This window comes from Anomaloglossus baeobatrachus, chromosome 2 (genome assembly GCF_048569485.1).
Source record: "Anomaloglossus baeobatrachus isolate aAnoBae1 chromosome 2, aAnoBae1.hap1, whole genome shotgun sequence".
NCBI classification, from domain to species: domain Eukaryota; kingdom Metazoa; phylum Chordata; class Amphibia; order Anura; family Aromobatidae; genus Anomaloglossus; species Anomaloglossus baeobatrachus.
In genome coordinates, this window is record NC_134354.1 from 164,409,794 (window position 1) to 164,427,538 (window position 17,745).

Here is a 17,745-nt window from a genome sequence, read left to right on the forward strand (position 1 = left end):
CTGTATTTCATAAGTGGATATGTTGAAGGTTAAATGTATATATATTAAGCTAAATGGAAATATACAGAATACACTCATGACATATGAAGTAGGAAATGTATAAGCAAGTGTTATAGATTAAAAATGATTGCATAAATATGAATGATGAATATAAATAAATTCATATATGCAACTGATAAGAACATATAATTCTGAAGAGCTACAGATGAATAGAATTATATTAATGAACCTAACATACCATCAAAAATATAAGACTGAAAATCCAAATCGTGGCATGTCTGCTTCCCTACAATAGCACCAACAGCCTTTAATTGCCCTGAAAATATGTATGACAGTATGAGGTCTCATAGGTCTGCACTGAACCCCTTTTGAAATCATTAATGCAAGCACAGTTTTATATAATTGCAAAGTGATCTCAATATTTAAGAATGGTCCAGTGTTAACCACCAGTCTATTAGAGATGAGTGATCCTGCTAAGGATTGGATCGGTTAAGGATCGCCTGTTTCCAGGTACGCTAATTATCCCTAATGCATATTCACTGCTTTCCCCTTCCACTGATGTCTCTTATTGGCTAACGTTGGACCACACCCCACCCTTTGAGACAGCATCTGTGATTGGTTGGAATCACAAACACTGTCTGTGTCCTTATACTGGTAATAAATAAATAAATAAAAAAGTTACAGGGTTCCCCTGTATTAATACCAGCACAAATAAAGCCACGGCGACACACTGCAACCCTAGTCATTCACTTATCATGGCTGTGTATTAAAATAAGAGGACCATATGTAGTTTTTTTTTTTAATTATTATTTAAATAAATAAATAAAAAACCTCCATGCGGTGCCACACAATTTTGATATGCAGCCAAGATAAAGTTTGACAGATAGAGGCTGGTATTCTCAGGCTGGGGAGACCCCTGCTTATTTGCCCCCCAGCCTAAAAATAACAGTCTGCAGCCTCCCAGGATTGCTGCATCACTTAGATTTGATGATCCAGGCACTTTACCAGTCTCTTCCCAATTGCCCTGGTAGTGGCAATCAGGGTAATAAGGGGTTAATGACAGCTGTGAACTGCCACTAAGCCTTAAGTTAGTGATGGGTAGGGGTCTATGAGATCCCCCACCACTAATCTTATAAGTAAAAATAAATAAACAGAAATACATAGAAAATTCCTTTATTTGAAATAACATATATATATATATATATATATATATATATATATATATATATATATATATATATATATATATAAAAAGTACCCCTCAGGTCAGGTTACTTGCAGTCACAGGTGGAGGGCCATGAGAACCTCCAGCTGTGACCGTAACTAACCTGAGTGACGTCACCGCTCATCGCTGCTCAGTCTCTGCCTGAAGTTCACAGCGGGCGGTCATTGTTTTATGGCCATGTGCTGTGACTTCAGATCTAGCAGAGCTGGAGGCGTTGTGAGACTTTGTGTGGATTTTGTCGGACCTGGGTCTTTTGGGGGTTAATAAGGTGATGAAAGAGGGTGGGTTTTTTTTGTATTTTATTTCAAATAAAGGATTTTTTCAGTGTTTGTGTTTATTTCTTGTCACTTACAGATTAGTAATGGGAGATCTCATTGAAGCCTCCTATTACTAATCTAAGGCTTAGTATCAGCTGTCAAATGCCACTAATCCCTTATTACCCTGGTTGCCACAGCCCCAGGGCAATTGGGAATAGTCAGGTTAAGTGCTGGGATTGTCACATTTAATAGATGCAAAAATTCTGGAAGGCTGCTATTTTTAGGCTGGGAGCAATAATCATGGGTTTCACCAGCCTGAGAATACCAGCCCCGAGCTGTTGGGCATTATCTTGGCTGGGTATCAAGATAGGGAGAGACCACACGCTGATTTTTTAAATTATTTATTTAAATAATTTAAAGAAAAGCCGCAAGCAGTTCCTCTTATTTTCATACACAGCCAAGATAAGCGCACAGCCATGGACTTTATATCTGCTGGTATTAATATATAGGGTGACCGCACGCCATTTTATTTATTTATTTTACACCAACAATATCACGCTGTCAAAGAGGGTGGGGGGCATGGTCTGACTGCAGCCAGAGACACCGGTGGGCTGGAAAGTCAGTGAATAAGGGACAATTTTTGGTCCTGGAAGTAGGAAGTAGCACTGCAGCTGTGGGGAGACTCTAAGTATGTACTGCTTTAACCCTTTTACTTCCTTTTTTTTACAGTGGCCAATCACAGTCATGGCAATACTTGACATGGATATGATGGGCAGGGAGATGATGGTTTTTGCCATCTGATCATTTACCGATACTTAGCAAAATTGACGACTTTTGTGGTAAACGTTCCCGATCCGCCCAAAGATCCTATGATTTTAACATTTTCCGATCTTTGCTGATCAGAATCGTTCATCTCAAATCTTTATAACAACACACTGCACTAACAGACTTTTCAGATGTTTTACATTGTAATGAAGCTTCAAAAATTTGCTGTTTAGAAAGAGACAAACAAAGGCAAACTATCAAGCCATGCACAAATTTGACTCCAAACCCCATATGTCAATGGAAACCCAAATTTTGGTGCTGTAAAATTGTCATACTAAGGGTTAAGGGGCTGCAAAAGGAACCACCATATGTGTAAGAAAATAACAATTGCCCTACAAGCACATTTCGATAGGGAATAAGTAAAAAAACACAACTTTTTGGTCCCTCCTATTATTGATAACCAGCGCAGGTAAAGCAGACAGCTGTGGGATGCAAACATCATCTGTCTGTTTTTCCTTGGCTGGTCATCAACAATAGAAGGGAACACATGCCTTCTTTCTAATTATTTATTTAAATAAATAAACAAAGTGGCATGGGCTACCCCCATATTTTTGATAGCCAGCCAAGGTAGAGCAGACAGCTGAGGCTTGCAGCTTGCAGTTGTCTGCTTTACCTGTGCTACTGTTCAGAGAGGTGTACTGTCCTCCTTTACAGTTTAGAAGAACCACAAGTTCTTAATGTTGTTTAATCAGGAGATGTATGTGGGTTTGTTTTTTTCTGGGACAACATGAGATTTTCAGCAATACCAATTTTATTTACATTAAACTTTTTGATCTCATTTTATTCCACTTTTTTCAATGGTATGCAGAAAAAGCAGTTTTTGCCACTGTTTTTATTTATTTCTTTTTTAAGCTATTCAATTAAGAGTCAGTGTAACAGTTTTACATATTGGGCTAATAATCGCGGCATATGGAAGATGACAAGGGGTTAACAGCATCGAAACCTGATCCAATCAGACTATGATGATGTCTCTGTGTCTCTGGTCAGAACTACCATTCTGCACTGGAATTTTGGCGGTTGCGGGACTCTGAGCGTTGTGATCCCCTCCTGACCGCCGACTATAGAAAAATGTTGGCACTGCAAAAAGGGCAGCAATCTCCAACGTATATCTACAGAAGGCAGCCACAAAGAGGTTAGTAGACTTTTTACTAATGCTTACTATAGTAAACAATGTGCACTTAGTAGAAATTAGTTGATCTTTTAGAAAATTGTGTGGTTCTCAATACTGGAAAGAATATAATAGCTTCAAAAGTAGATGTACGGAAGAGGTGAAATTTAGATAGAAAGAGGACTCTGGTTGCCATACTTGCTTACATTCTATAGCAGAGAGAGAGTGGACACTGTTGATCATAAGATCTTACACTCTAAAGAAGAGAGAGAGTTAGCAATGACTCTGGAGATGGAAAACAACTCTGCAGTACCACTGTGCTCCTCTGTGAACCGCTGATCTGAGGTGGCTCAGGTACTGACTCCCACTGTGCAAGGTATGATAATCTGCTAGATGTCATAGCAGCAGGACATTATGAAGATGCCTGTGTGCCCATGTAAAAAGTAATTAATCTGATTTCTGATGCTTCAGCAGTATGGGAAATTGTGTTAGACGAGGTATTTTTGCTAGTGAATTGCAAATCGAACCTTAAAGTTTTTGAATTTGCATGAAAATGCTACATTCAGGAAATTTGACCTAAACTCAGTCTTCCTTGGATCAATCTGCTCATTTCTAGCACAGCATAATAGGTAATAGAATGCACATGGACTGCCACAATTCTGGGCCTTTTAGTGCAAGAATATGGCTATAAAAATTTATACAAGATGAATCACAAAAAATCATATCTCACCTTATGAATGAACGTTTGGCTTGTTCAATGGATAATCAGCAGTCTGTTTAAACTAAAAGATTACCATGGTCAAGCATTCTAAAAAAACACTTATTAACAATTATCTTTTAATGTAAATGCAGCTTTACTTGCACACAGATAATGGGAGTAATAATTCTGTTTGAAAAAAAATGTATTATTATTCATAGTGCAGTCCCTTAATATATAGTGCCCTCGATTGTAATGTGTATCTCTGTTTCTTACTACATAGTGTCCATTTCTGTTTTGCATAACATTCTGTTTTGTTATGTATAGCATTACCCCTTATTACAAAGCCTTTTGTTAATTAAAGGTGGAGGACCGTGGCAACCTCCCACTGTGACCACAAATAACCTGAGTGACGTCATCTCTGATCGTGTGGCTCATTCATTCTCTGCCTGAACCTCACAGAGTTCGGTCATGTACCATGACCATGCGCTGTGATCTCAGATATGTAGCCGAGATGGAATTGTCGTGGGACCTCATGTGGATTACGTTGGACCTGCAGAGGTGTTTTTGGGGTTAATAACTTGGGGAAGGAGGGTGTTTTTTTAATTTTAGGTCAAATAAAGGATTTTCTTGGTGTTTCTGTTTATTTACTTTCACTTGCTGATTAGTAACGGGGAGTTTTCATAGATGCCTCACATTACTAATCTAGGGCTTACTGGCAGCTGTGTGCTGTTATTAACTCCTTATTTCCCTGATTGACACATTTTTTATAAGGTTTGGGGCAGCAACTTGGTGAGGAGTACAAAGACAATTGTATCTTGCCTTCAGTTAAAAATAGTGGTTGGAGTGTCATGGGTTGGGGCTGTATGAGTGCTTCCGGCTGTGGGGAGCTACAAATTATTGAGGAAACCATGAATACCAACATGTACTGGGACATTCTGGAGCAGAGCATGATCCCTTCATATTGAAAATGGGGCAACATGGCAGTATTACAACATTTTAATGACCCCAAACACACCTCCAGGATGACAATTGCCTTGCTAATGAGCCTAAGGATAAAGGTGCTGTACTAGGCAAACATATATCCATACCTTAACCCTATTGAGCATCTGTGGGGCACAACAGCTCTAACATTCACCAGCCCCATGATATCATCATGGAGCAGTGGAAGAGGATCCTAATGGCTCCTGTGAAGCTGTTGTGAATTCCTTGCCCTAGAGCGCTTGAAATTAATGGTGGTCATACAAAATATTGACAATTTGGGCACAACTGGGCCATTTTAACTTAGGAGTGTAGTCACTTTTTTGCACGTGGTTCGTACATTAATTGCTGTGTGTTCAGTTATTTAGAGGGCACACAAAATTTTCACTGTTCTACAAGTTGTACACTGATTATTTTACATTGTATCAAAGTGCATCTTGAGTTGAATCTGCCTCATGAAACATTAAATGTAAGTACTTGCTGATTTAAATAGTTTCAATGAGTGCAGGAAAAAAGGCATTTTTATGTTTTCAATAAGTAGTGAAGTTCAAATCCACAGGTTGTTTGTGTTAGTGCAGCATTTTCTTATGTACATAAGTAGGAAAATTGTTTACAAGGGCTGATGTTTAGTTTAATGATTCAGATCCTCCAGATCTATGGTGCACTCTACATAGTTAAGATAGTGTATGATCATAGCCTTGGGAGCATTTTGTTGTAATTTACTTGAGTGGGGGATACATGGCTCTGGATAAATCAATAGGGCAAACACTAACAAAATCCATATGCTTTATTTGCTATTTACTAATAAATGTTTTCAAACAATATGAACCTGATGACTAAATATGTCTAACTGTTAGTAAAGCAACATTTTTAAATTTTATGTGTCTCTAAATATGAAGTTTGCAAAGCACTAAATGGTTAAAGGAGTTGTCCGACATTAGCTTAACAAAAATTTTTGAGTTTATCTGTGCTGTATTGTCATATAAATCACACCTACATTGTTATTTTTTGTTTTCTAACTTTTGTTCCTCTTGAATTATCCCTTTATTCTCTGCAGCTTCTTGTTTACATTCAGATCCAGCAAACATGTCCACTTCCTGTGCAAAACCTCAGTCAGAGCTGTCACCGCCCAGCCTCAGTGTCCAGCCCCACCCCAGTGTCCAGCCTCGCCCCCTGCCCGCCCCCTGCACACACATTCCATGTCAGTATTCTTTCCCAGCACCTGACCTGGTATCACTACAGCATTGAAAATAACAGCCCCACATCGGGCTCTGCACCGCACACGCACACATATGGCTCTGTACCGCACACGCACACATATGGCTCTGTACCGTACACGCACACATATGGCTCTGCACTGCACACGCACACATATGACTCTGCACCGCACACATATGGCTCTGTACCGCACACGCATACATATGGCTCTGCACCACACATGCACACATATGGCTCTGCAGCGCACACGCACACATATGGCTCTGCACACGCACACACATGGCTCTGCACCGCACATGCACACATATGGCTCTGCACACGCACACACATGGCTCTGCAGCGCAGACGCACACATATGGCTCTGCACTGCACATGCACACATATGGCTCTGCACCGCACACGCACACATATGGCTCTGCACATGCACACATATGGCTCTGCACCGCACACGCACACATATGGCTCTGTACCGCACACGCACACATATGGCTCTGCACCGCACATGCACACATATGGATCTGCACATGCACACAAATGGCTCTTCACTGTACACGCACACACATGGCTCTGCACACGCACACATATGGCTCTGTACCGCACACGCACACATATGGCTCTGCACCGCACACACACACATATGGCTCTGCACACGCACACACATGGCTCTGCACCGTACACGCACACACATGGCTCTGCACATGCACACATATGGCTCTGCACCTCATACGCACACATATGGCTCTGCACACGCACACATATGGCTCTGCAACCCCCCCATCCCCATCCCCATCCCCATAGGGAACACATGTGGAGTACATACTCACCTGTCCTCGGTCCCCGCCGCTCCTGCACGTTCGTGCGCTGTCTGTGCTCTCTTCAGCACAGTAGTGATGTCACCACTGTGCTGAAGAGAGCACAGACAGCGGAAGGGACAGTGATGAGAAGCTGCGCTGCGCTGCTTCTCATCAGCACTTTCAAATGTACCGGCATCGGTGATCTGTGATGCCAGTACATTTGAATGTGCGATCCTGGGCAGGGGGCCCAGTGCTGGCGCTGACACCACGGCAGCTGCTGCCAGGCCCCGCCCCAGGTCACGGACCCCACAGCAGTGCAGGGGGAGGTTACTGGAGGTGCGGGGGGAATGTGTGGAAGGGTGCAGGGAAGGGGGCGATGACTCCTCGCACTGTAGACACCCAGCAGGGAGGCGACATGCTGTTCCACATTTGCATGTCAACATGGCCCTGCCCATGTAGACATGAAATGACCGGAAGCAGCAAAATCGCGGCAGGAGCGGTCACATGACCGCTCTGAGCCGGGGGAGAGGGGCTGACAGCAGGGCAGGTAAGTGGTCTCTATCTACTTACCTGCCCCAATGTAGCCCAATAGGGAAATAAAAAAAAAATGTCAAAGAAGCCGGATAACCCCTTTAAGTTTTTATTTTTGTACCCACACAAAAAAAAATATTATCATAAAACTTACATTGGAATAAACATCAGAGATTAATGATTACATTTTGGTAACAATATTTTTTTCCCCAAAATTTACTTATACTACCCCAATAAATGTAGACGTTATTTTCTTGAATTCATGAAGATGTGATATTACTTTGACAGGACATATTCCACTTCAAATTAGAAAGAGATGTACTCAAATACCATTTTCATACATAAAAAAATTAAAGATAGTTGATATATGAGGAGATTGGTATTTTTCTCTAGGGCTTTTGTACTGACCGCAGTCAGTTTCCTTTTTTTTCCTTTGTATCTAAGTAGTCGGGCCTCACCTTTGCTAAATCTACTTTTCCTATCTGTGTATCATGTTTTCCTACATCACCGTAATCTTTATGTTTCAGGGGCTGGCTATTCCTTTGGGGACTTCTCTGAGGCAAGTAAGATTTCCTCATTTCTATCTGTGAGGTGTAGCTAGTTTCTCCGGCTGTGACGTGTCGTCTAGGTGTTTAGGAACGCTCCATGGCTACTTCTAGTTTGGTCTGATAGTTACGGGATTGCAGTCAAGTCAGGTTCCAACAACTCTTGTTTTTCTTTGTGTTTTTCTACTAATGAAAGTTTTTTGTAATCCTGCACGGTTACCGGATCATAACACAAGATCTAATTTGACAGTATGAAAGACTTTTGACTTTAGATTAAAGGGTATTATTTCTCCTTGTGGAAAGTGACTTGTCAGATATGCTAGTGTGAGGAGGCCTATAACCCATACATTGAGCCTCTTGAAAATTAAATATGTAAATTGCGTCTTCAGAGAGGAAGATGACTTTTGTGCCACCTGTTGGAAGCAGCAATGATAAAAGTAAAAATCAACTGCCTTTAAATGAGCCTTGCCATATGACTTAGGATAAAAGCCAAACCAGAATTGCTTAATAATCAGAGGAATGATAGATGTATTACCTCTATTTTTTTGTTTAAGCTAAAACATCAGCTAAAATATATTAAAGATAAGTCTATTTTTAAACTTGACTCAAAGCATGATGTTGCAAATTTAGTATACATATGACTAATGTGGCTATATAGTATATTTTAAAGTCTTATAGACCCACCACTGTTTTTTTTTTTTTTAATCAATCCCAATCCCATATATTTAACGCCATTCAAACGCACAAACTAGCTAGCTAATCTCTTTATTTTGGGGTGAAATGATCTGGATATGACAATGCGAAATGCATGAAGTAACTATGCATTTTTTGGAACATATTTAATTTACAAAACATTTATTTTTTTCCAACCAGGATGAGGGATTATTAAGATTTGACTTTAAGGTGTGCATGAAACACTGAAATTAGAACTAAAATATATTGGCAAGTTTAGAAGGAGTTTCCAATCAAATTATTAATAGATACAATATCTCACTTAAATAAGAAGCTATCTCATGTCTATTTTCATTGTTTTGGCATAGTGATTTTTAATATATCTTTCAATTATCTTCGATACATTTCTTTTGCAGTTTCTAAAAGGTCCAAAATGCTCTACATTTTCAGCAAACAAAGATAGTAATATTGTTTACCCCTTCAGATGAAGTAGTTTACTTCAGAGTAGATGCCAAAACCAATATTACTAAAATGTTCAAAAGCCAAATCAAAAGATACCTCTGTTGTCCCCTGTTAGTAATAAAAAAGGGCTTCCCAACATTCTCTATATAGAATGAAGAATAGCTCCAGTTTATGTCCTTTCTTACTTGTCAGGTTAGACGTCTACTGCAGTCAAACATCAGTTGGATATACACTGCAGTTATTGTTTGGCTGCCACTACTTACATGTGCATGTGTATACCATGAAAAAGGGGCAAAGGTCGAAAGAAGACCTAGGAAGCTATGGAAAAGAAACAGCACATGATTGGTGAGGTATAACTTATATTATAATTACTACTATTATTATTATTACTATTATTATTATTATTATTATTATTTTTACAGCATTTCTAAAGTTTTTGTTTATTTTTACAGAGGATGTTCAAGATTAGTAAAACATTTCTGTCTTCAGAAACAGCACCACCCTCGACCTTGGGTTGTGTGTGGTATTGCAATTCATCTCCATTCTCTAAAATTTTTACTTAGCTCTAATAGAAGAGATAAGCTGAGGTCAGGAGTGGCATTGTTTCTGAAAAATAACAGGCATGTTTATGTATTCTTTATGAACACCTTTAAATTTCCAAACAACCCTTTTAAATACTAAGCACAATTATTCTGTGTTTTGCAGCTATAATTTTTTGTTGATATTTTTTTTCCAATTTTAACCAACATTTTTATTTATTTATTTTTATTATTACATTTTTAATTTGGGAAATTAGCAAAAAAATAAGCTTTTTAAATTTTAGCTAATAATTAGTAAATGGGTGACATTGTCTTAAAACAGACTAGATGGTCTTTGGAAAATAAAAGCTTTAACTTATTTGATACACCTTCCCCACTTAGTGCTGTCTATAATGTATAAAATCAAAGAGGGGAAACTTTTTATATTCTCTACTATGTTCCCTTGTGGGAATAGAGCATTGCGATTTATAATCACTCCTGCTTGCATTGCTTTGTGCATTATTTTTAATTGCTTAACTCCTTCAGCCCCCGGGCATTTTGCGCTTTTCCGTTTTTGGTTTTTCCTCTCTTTCTTCCGAGAGCCGTAACTTTTTTATTTTTCCATCAGTCTTGCCATATGAGGGCTTGTTGTTTGCGGAACGAGTAGTAGTTTTAAATAAAACCATAAGTTTTAACATATAGTGTACTAGAAAACAGCAAAAAAAATTCAAGTGTGGAAAAACTGCAAACAAATTGTGATTGCACAATAGTTTTTGGGATATATTATTCACCATGTTCAGTATATGGTAAACCTAATGTATTGGTGCGAGTTTGTAGACACCAAACATGAATAGTTTTACTTGTTTCTCAGGGGTTAAAAAAATCACAAGCTTGTCCAAAAAAAAGTGGCACACTTTTTTGCGCTATTTTCCAAAACCCGTAGCGTTCTCATGTTTCTGGATCTATGGCTCAGTGATGGCTTATTTTTTGCGTCTTGAGCTGTTGTTTTTAACTGTACCATTTTTGCACAGATACTATGTTTTGATCACCTGTTATTGCATTTTGAGCAAAATTTGCGGCGACTAGAAATTTTGGCGTTTGGAATTTTTTTGCCGCTACGCCATTTACCAATCAGATTAATTGATTTTATATTTTGATGGATCGGGCATTTCTGAACGTGGCAATACTAAATATGTGTATATTTTTTATTTTTTTAACCCTTTAATTTTTAATGGGGTGTAAGGGGGTTGATTTGAACTTTTAGGGTTTTTTTTAATTTTTTAAAACCATTTTTAACTTTTTTTTAATTTTACTAGTCCCCCTAGGGAACTCTATGGATCAGCAATCTGATCGCTCTGCCATATCTGTAGATCTCAGCTACAGAGCTGAGATCTGCAGATATGCTGCTTTACTCTCAGTGCTGGCACTATGCGGCACTGAGAAAAAGTGACTCATGTTAGCTACAGGCGTCATTACATGACCCTGTGCTACCATGGCAACCACGGAAGTCACGTAATCACATCATGTGACTTCCGATGGGGCGGGGTAAATCAGCATAATGGAGGCGCGCATATACTGTACATCTCGCTGCCAGATTTTGGCAGCAAGATGTAAGTGGCTAATAGTCGCGGGTTGAAGCGATTCCACTCGCAAGTAGCAGGCACACATGTCAGCTGTTGAAATCAGCTGATATGTGAGTGGAACGATGCGGCCTGACCACGGTAGGGGGCGGGGATTAACTTCACATGATTCATGACGGATATCTACGTCATGTGTCATGAAGGGGTTAATGGGTATCTCACAGCAAGATTTTGCTACCTCATCTGAAAGCAACAAATAGTTCCTGAATCCAACGATGTATACCTTAGTTTACTGGATACAGTGATTCTAACATAAGAGTTTTTAGTTTTAGCATGTAGCAGAGCTTACAAAGCTGCCCTCATATCCCACAAAAGGCTCTGTATATACTAGGTCTATAGACAGTGATCTGTTGATCACAGCAGGGGGTGGCTGGACTAGGTGAAATCTAGCTGACCTAGTCCAGAAATTATAATCTCCTGAAGCTAAAACAAACATTTTACAAACATTAAACAATTATTAAACAAGCTAAAAATACATGTAAACAACTGCACACAGTGTGATAAAAAACACATTGATGAAACCCATGTGTTAACCTCTACAACAGGATGCATTTTTGGTGCAGTTTTGTCCTTATGCCAGCAAAAGTAAATGAGAATTCTGAAGTGCTGTGTGCAAGTTGCTTTCTTTTCCCTATGCGGTCCTGTTGGAGCTGTATGAGGTCAAATCAAACAGGTTACTATTTACACGTAATGTGTTTCTATGAACCTTGGAGGCCCATCACCTTGTGCCAGTTTATAAGCTCATTTTTCTTGGAAATTTTTTTTTTAGGTAATAACTGAGTAATTTCAGGAAAATCCTACATGACCAGGCATTTAGCCATCACAGTTTAGTCCTTGTCAAAGTCGCTCATTGCCTTACACTTGCACATTTTTCCTGCTTTGAAAGCGTCAACTTTATAAACTGACCATTCATTGCCTTAGATATTCAACTCTTCTAAGGTGTCATTTTCACAGAATAAAGTTATTCACTTCCTCCGTCAGTTAATCTTAATGCTGAATATTTGTATGGAAAAATAGCTTTTTCTATTCAAAGGTGTCCATGGCTTTTAAAGCTAGAATTGGTTCAATCTCTACAGGGTCAGAAACATCATTTCTGCTTAATATGAAAGAGAATTGATAAAGTTATTCATGTTTTATGTCATAAAATGATTTTTGAGTCTATATGTTATATTTTCCTGCCATAAAAACTTCTGCAGGAAATGCAAATGCAGACTCATAAATTGTATATACAATAAAGTAGGTAAAATAACAGCATACATTTTTATTTGACTAAACGTTCCTCTTTAGGTACTTTGAAATGTTGCAAAACATTGCATTTTATGAGAAAAGCATTGATTATTAAATATAACGAAGCTTTATTAGCGATGCATAATGACAGCTGTCAATAGATAGGAAAACAGCATGAGCTATCGCAACAAGAAAAATGAATGAATGAGAGTAATTTACTGGTATTATACATTTCAATGTACATTCAGTGAGAGATTTTCTTTTAATCCTTTAACAGAAATACTGAATCTCTTTACCAGCTTGAAACACTGATGGTAATTCCATTACTAGTGCAGCAGTCATCTCTTTATAATACCAGACACAATTACTGCACAGAGAAGCATGTCTACAGAATATAAATGATCTGGAACATGAATCACTTAACACTAATGTAACATACAGTGCAATGAGCAACTAATCACTAATTTAGCCTAAAACTTGGAGCTAGGAATGATCAAAAATATATCCAAATTAAATTAACAATTATATTTTTTTCACTTAAAGGGAACCTGTCACCAGATTTGGGGCCTATAAGCTGTGGCCACCACCAGTGGGCTCTTACATACAGCATTTTAACATGCTGTATATAAGACCCCAGGCTGATGTGTAGAACGTAAAAATCACTTCATAATACTTACCAAAACGGTCGCTGAGATGGAGTTGAGTCATATGGGCGTCTTCGTTCTCTGCTGCCATCACCTCCTCTTTCGGTCATCTTTGATGTCCTTCTTCTGAAGCTGGGGTGCATGACGCGTCCTACGTCATCCACACTCACCGGCATTGAGGTCATGCGCAGGTGCACTTTGATCTACCCTGAGGGCAGATCAAAGTTATTATTGTGCGCCTGCGCGGGACCGGCGAGTATGTGTGACGTAGGACGCATCATGCACACAGGATTCAGAAGGAGGTTGAAATGGCGGAAAAAGGAGGAGCCAGCACCAGAGAATGGAGATGCCCATATGGCCCAACTTTACCGCATAGAACGTTTTAGGTAAGTATTATAAAGTGCTTTTTACGTTCCACACAGTGGCCTTGGCTCTTATATACAGCATGTTAGAATGCTGTATATAAGAGCCCGGAGGTAGTGCAGCTTATAGGCCCCAAATCTTCTGACAGGTTCCTTTTAATTTTTAGAATATCTACTTGACAGTAGCAATGAAGTGTACACAATATATATATATATATATATATATATATATATATATATATATATATATATATATATATATATATATATATATATTAGAAAAAGACAGAATGAAACAGGGGTTCCCTTTCTGGTTTCCCATGCTGGTACTAGCCTGACTTCAAACCGTACTGGCAGCACCTTTACAATGGGAACAAGTGCGTATCTGGATGGTGTATAACTATGAGAAAAAATTCCAGCCGCACACAGTGAAAAAACAAAATAAATTCTTCCTTAAACATAAATGGAGGTATTTAGAATATTATCATGGTCATTGTAATACCAGCCCAGCTCCCCTTCACAGCAACCTCCTTTGCTGGGTCCTACACTACACGCCATCTTCTCTGGGTTTTAAAAACCTACAACATCAGCCGGTGAACAAAAAGGAGGCTAATGAAGCAGCCAGGAGCTGGGGTGCAAATCCAGCAAACAGAGCACCACTCCCTGTTATATGCATTATACAATAGAAAAAAGCAGAATGAAACAGGGGTTCCCTTGCTATAGAAAAAAACAGAATGAAACAGGGGTTCCCTTGCTGGTTTTCCACGCTGGTACTGACCTGACTTCAAACCATACTAGCAGCACCTTTATTTATACACCATCCAAATACGCACCTGTTCCCATTGTAAAGGTGCTGCCAGTACGGTTTGAAGTCAGGTTAGTACCAGCGTGGGAAACCAGCAAGGGAACCCCTATTTCATTCTGTGTTTTTCTATTGTAGAATGCATATAACAGGGAGTGGTGCTCTGTTTGCTGGATTTGCACCCCAGCTCCTGGCTGCTTCATTAGCCTATATATATATATATATATATATATATATATATATATCTTGTGTACTTTATCGTATATATATATATATATATATATATATATATACAGTACACATATATATATATATATATATATATATATATATATATATATATATATATATATATATATATATATATATATATATATCTGGCAAAAATTAAGAGACCACTGCACATTTTTATAAAAATTAGTTTCTCTACATGTCTGACAGCCGTTCTATTCCAGTGTCAGTTAAATTCCAACCAGAGTGCAGTGCAGCAGAGGGCAAAAGCAACTCTCCATTGACCGGGATGACCGTCATCTTATTTGAATGTCACTCAGCAACCGCAGGATGACATCAAGTGACCTACAAAAGGAATGGCAAATAGCAGCTGGGATGAAGTGCATGGCAAGAACAGTTTGTAACAGGCTCCTAGAGGCAGGGCTCAAGTCATGTAAAGCGAGAAAAAAGCCTTTCATCAATGAGAAGCAAATGAGAGCCAGGCTGAAGTTTGCCAAAGACCATAAGAATTGGAGCACAGAGGACTGGAGTAAGGTAATCTTCTCTGATGAGTCTAATTTTCAATTTTGCCCGGAGAGGTGTACAAGCCACAGTGTCTTGCAACCACTGTGAAATTTGGTGGAGGATCAGTGATGATCTGGGAATGTTTCAGCAAGGCTGGAATTGGGTAGATTAAACTTTGCGACGGACGTATGAATCAAGCTGCATACAAGGTTATCCTGGAAAAACAGTTGCTTCCTTCTGCTCAGGCAATGTTACCCAACTCTGAGGACTGTTTTTTCCAGCAGGACAATGCGCCATGCCACACAGCTAGGTCAATCAATGTGTGGATGAAGGACCAGCACATCAAAACCAGCCCAATTTCTAGACCTGAACCCCATTGAAAACCTCTAAAATATAATCACGAGGAAGATGGATAGTCACAAGCTATCAAACAAAGAAGAACTGTTTAAATGTTTGCACCAGGAGTGACATAAGGTCACTCAAAAGCAGTGTGACAGACTGGTGGAAAGCATGCCAAGACGTATGAAAGCTGTCATTAAAAAGTATGATTATTCCACAAAATATTGATTTCTGAACTCTTCTTCAGTTAAACCATTAGTATTGTTGTTTCTAAATGATTATGAACTTGTTTTCTTTGCATTATTTGAGGTGTGAAAGCAATGCATTTTTTTTTCTTTTGACCATTTCTCAGTTTCAGAAAATAAATACAAAATGTATTGCTTGGAAATTCAGAGACATGTTGTCAGTAGTTTATAAAATAAAAGAACAATTTACATTTCACTCAAAAGTATACCTATAAATAGAAAAATCGGAAAAACTGAAAACTTTGCAATTGTCTCTTAATTTTTGCCAGAGCTGTATATACTTCTTCTGTGAGATCAGACCAGATGGGCTAGCCCTTAATTCCAGTGTGCATCAATGAGTCTTTCATGGCCCTTTTGGGGGTGCTCTAGTAGTGCTACCTTGGACCAACATTTGGCAGGTACTAGGTAGAGATGGAGAAATCTGTTAGCAGGACTGTGGTCTATCACCTAAGTCAGTAGTCCCTGGCTGATGGACGAGAAGTTAGTGAATCTTTTACCTTCTAAGATAGCTGATGCAGCTTTTGATTAGCTGAGCACTATGTCATTACATGTGGCAAGACACACAGAAGATGTAAGTTTGGCTAAACAAGATCTATACCAGGGATCCCAGAAGGTTAGAGATTCATGATTCCCTTATCCAGCAGCCAGAGACTACTGACCTGGTAAATAGATGGGAGTCTCATGAATCAATCAGCCCACCTCTAGCACTAGCCTTGAAACTAACAAGTACACAGCAAAATCTGTAGGTATGGAGATTATTTGATCTGTATTCATGCCATCAAATTTTGGCCCCTATCTGAGTTGCTTAGCGCAAGTCTGGAGTCTCACTGGCATATTGTATCCGATGCTAGAGAATCATTGCTGTGATCTGATACTTCAGCATGCAAGAATTGGATCACAGGTTAGGAAACGTTGGAGAACCTAATTTTTCCATGTACTCCATTGCCTGTATCAACGTATATCTGGCGTAACATCCAAGTGCAGTCTGATGTTTTGCACAAATGCATTGAGTTGAATGCGGGCGCATGATCAAGGATACACTGCCAGTCGCAGCATGCAGCAATTTCTTTCTCATGCCGTATCTGTTTAAAAAAAAATGCTGATTGGCACTGCCTCATAATATAAAATTGGAGCGAGTGCTAAAATACAGTATACCTCTCTTCCGATTTTTATGCAACTGTGAGTGAGCCCTAAGGAAAACTATAACATTAGTAAAATACAATTAGATTAAAGTCTGCCATTCACATGACTGATTATACATTACAGGCTATAACATCTATTTACTATTATTATAGGTACTCAGTACCGAGGTGGGTGTCAATGAGACTGCAGAGAGTGTCCTTCCTTACACCTCTGCCTGGTGAATCTCAGCCTAAAAGTTTGGCATCTGGTCCTTTCTGGCAAGGCTGGAGATTGATTACCATAGTAGATTGCCATCTACTATAGGGAGTGGGGGTTGAAGAAACAAGATATTTAATATGTAATGTGCTCGCCTCCCTATTAGCTCACAATCCAGGTCGACGATTTCAGTAATAAAATATAAGTCAACCTGCAAGCTTGGGCCCAAAAAAAGACACATATAAGATGGGATACATAATGTAAAGGTGATCACATGCGGGGTCAGCATGAGCTGAATGTGATCCATAAACCCTTTATCCTACAAGTAAACAGAAGAATACGTTGATGTTGATATTTTAGTTGTTTCTCAATTTTTATATCTTTTTTGTTTATTATGCTCCTTTATTTTTCTATTTTCATACCTTTTCTTGTAAGGACTGTATTATTTTTATTAAAGCTTAAAGCTTTAATAAGCTTGGTCTTTGCTTGCTGAAAAGAATCCACAGCCTTTCAAAGAGTATGTGGCCCTTTGACTGTCAGACAGTAGCATGTATTTCAGGGACTCTTCCCCCTATGTGTT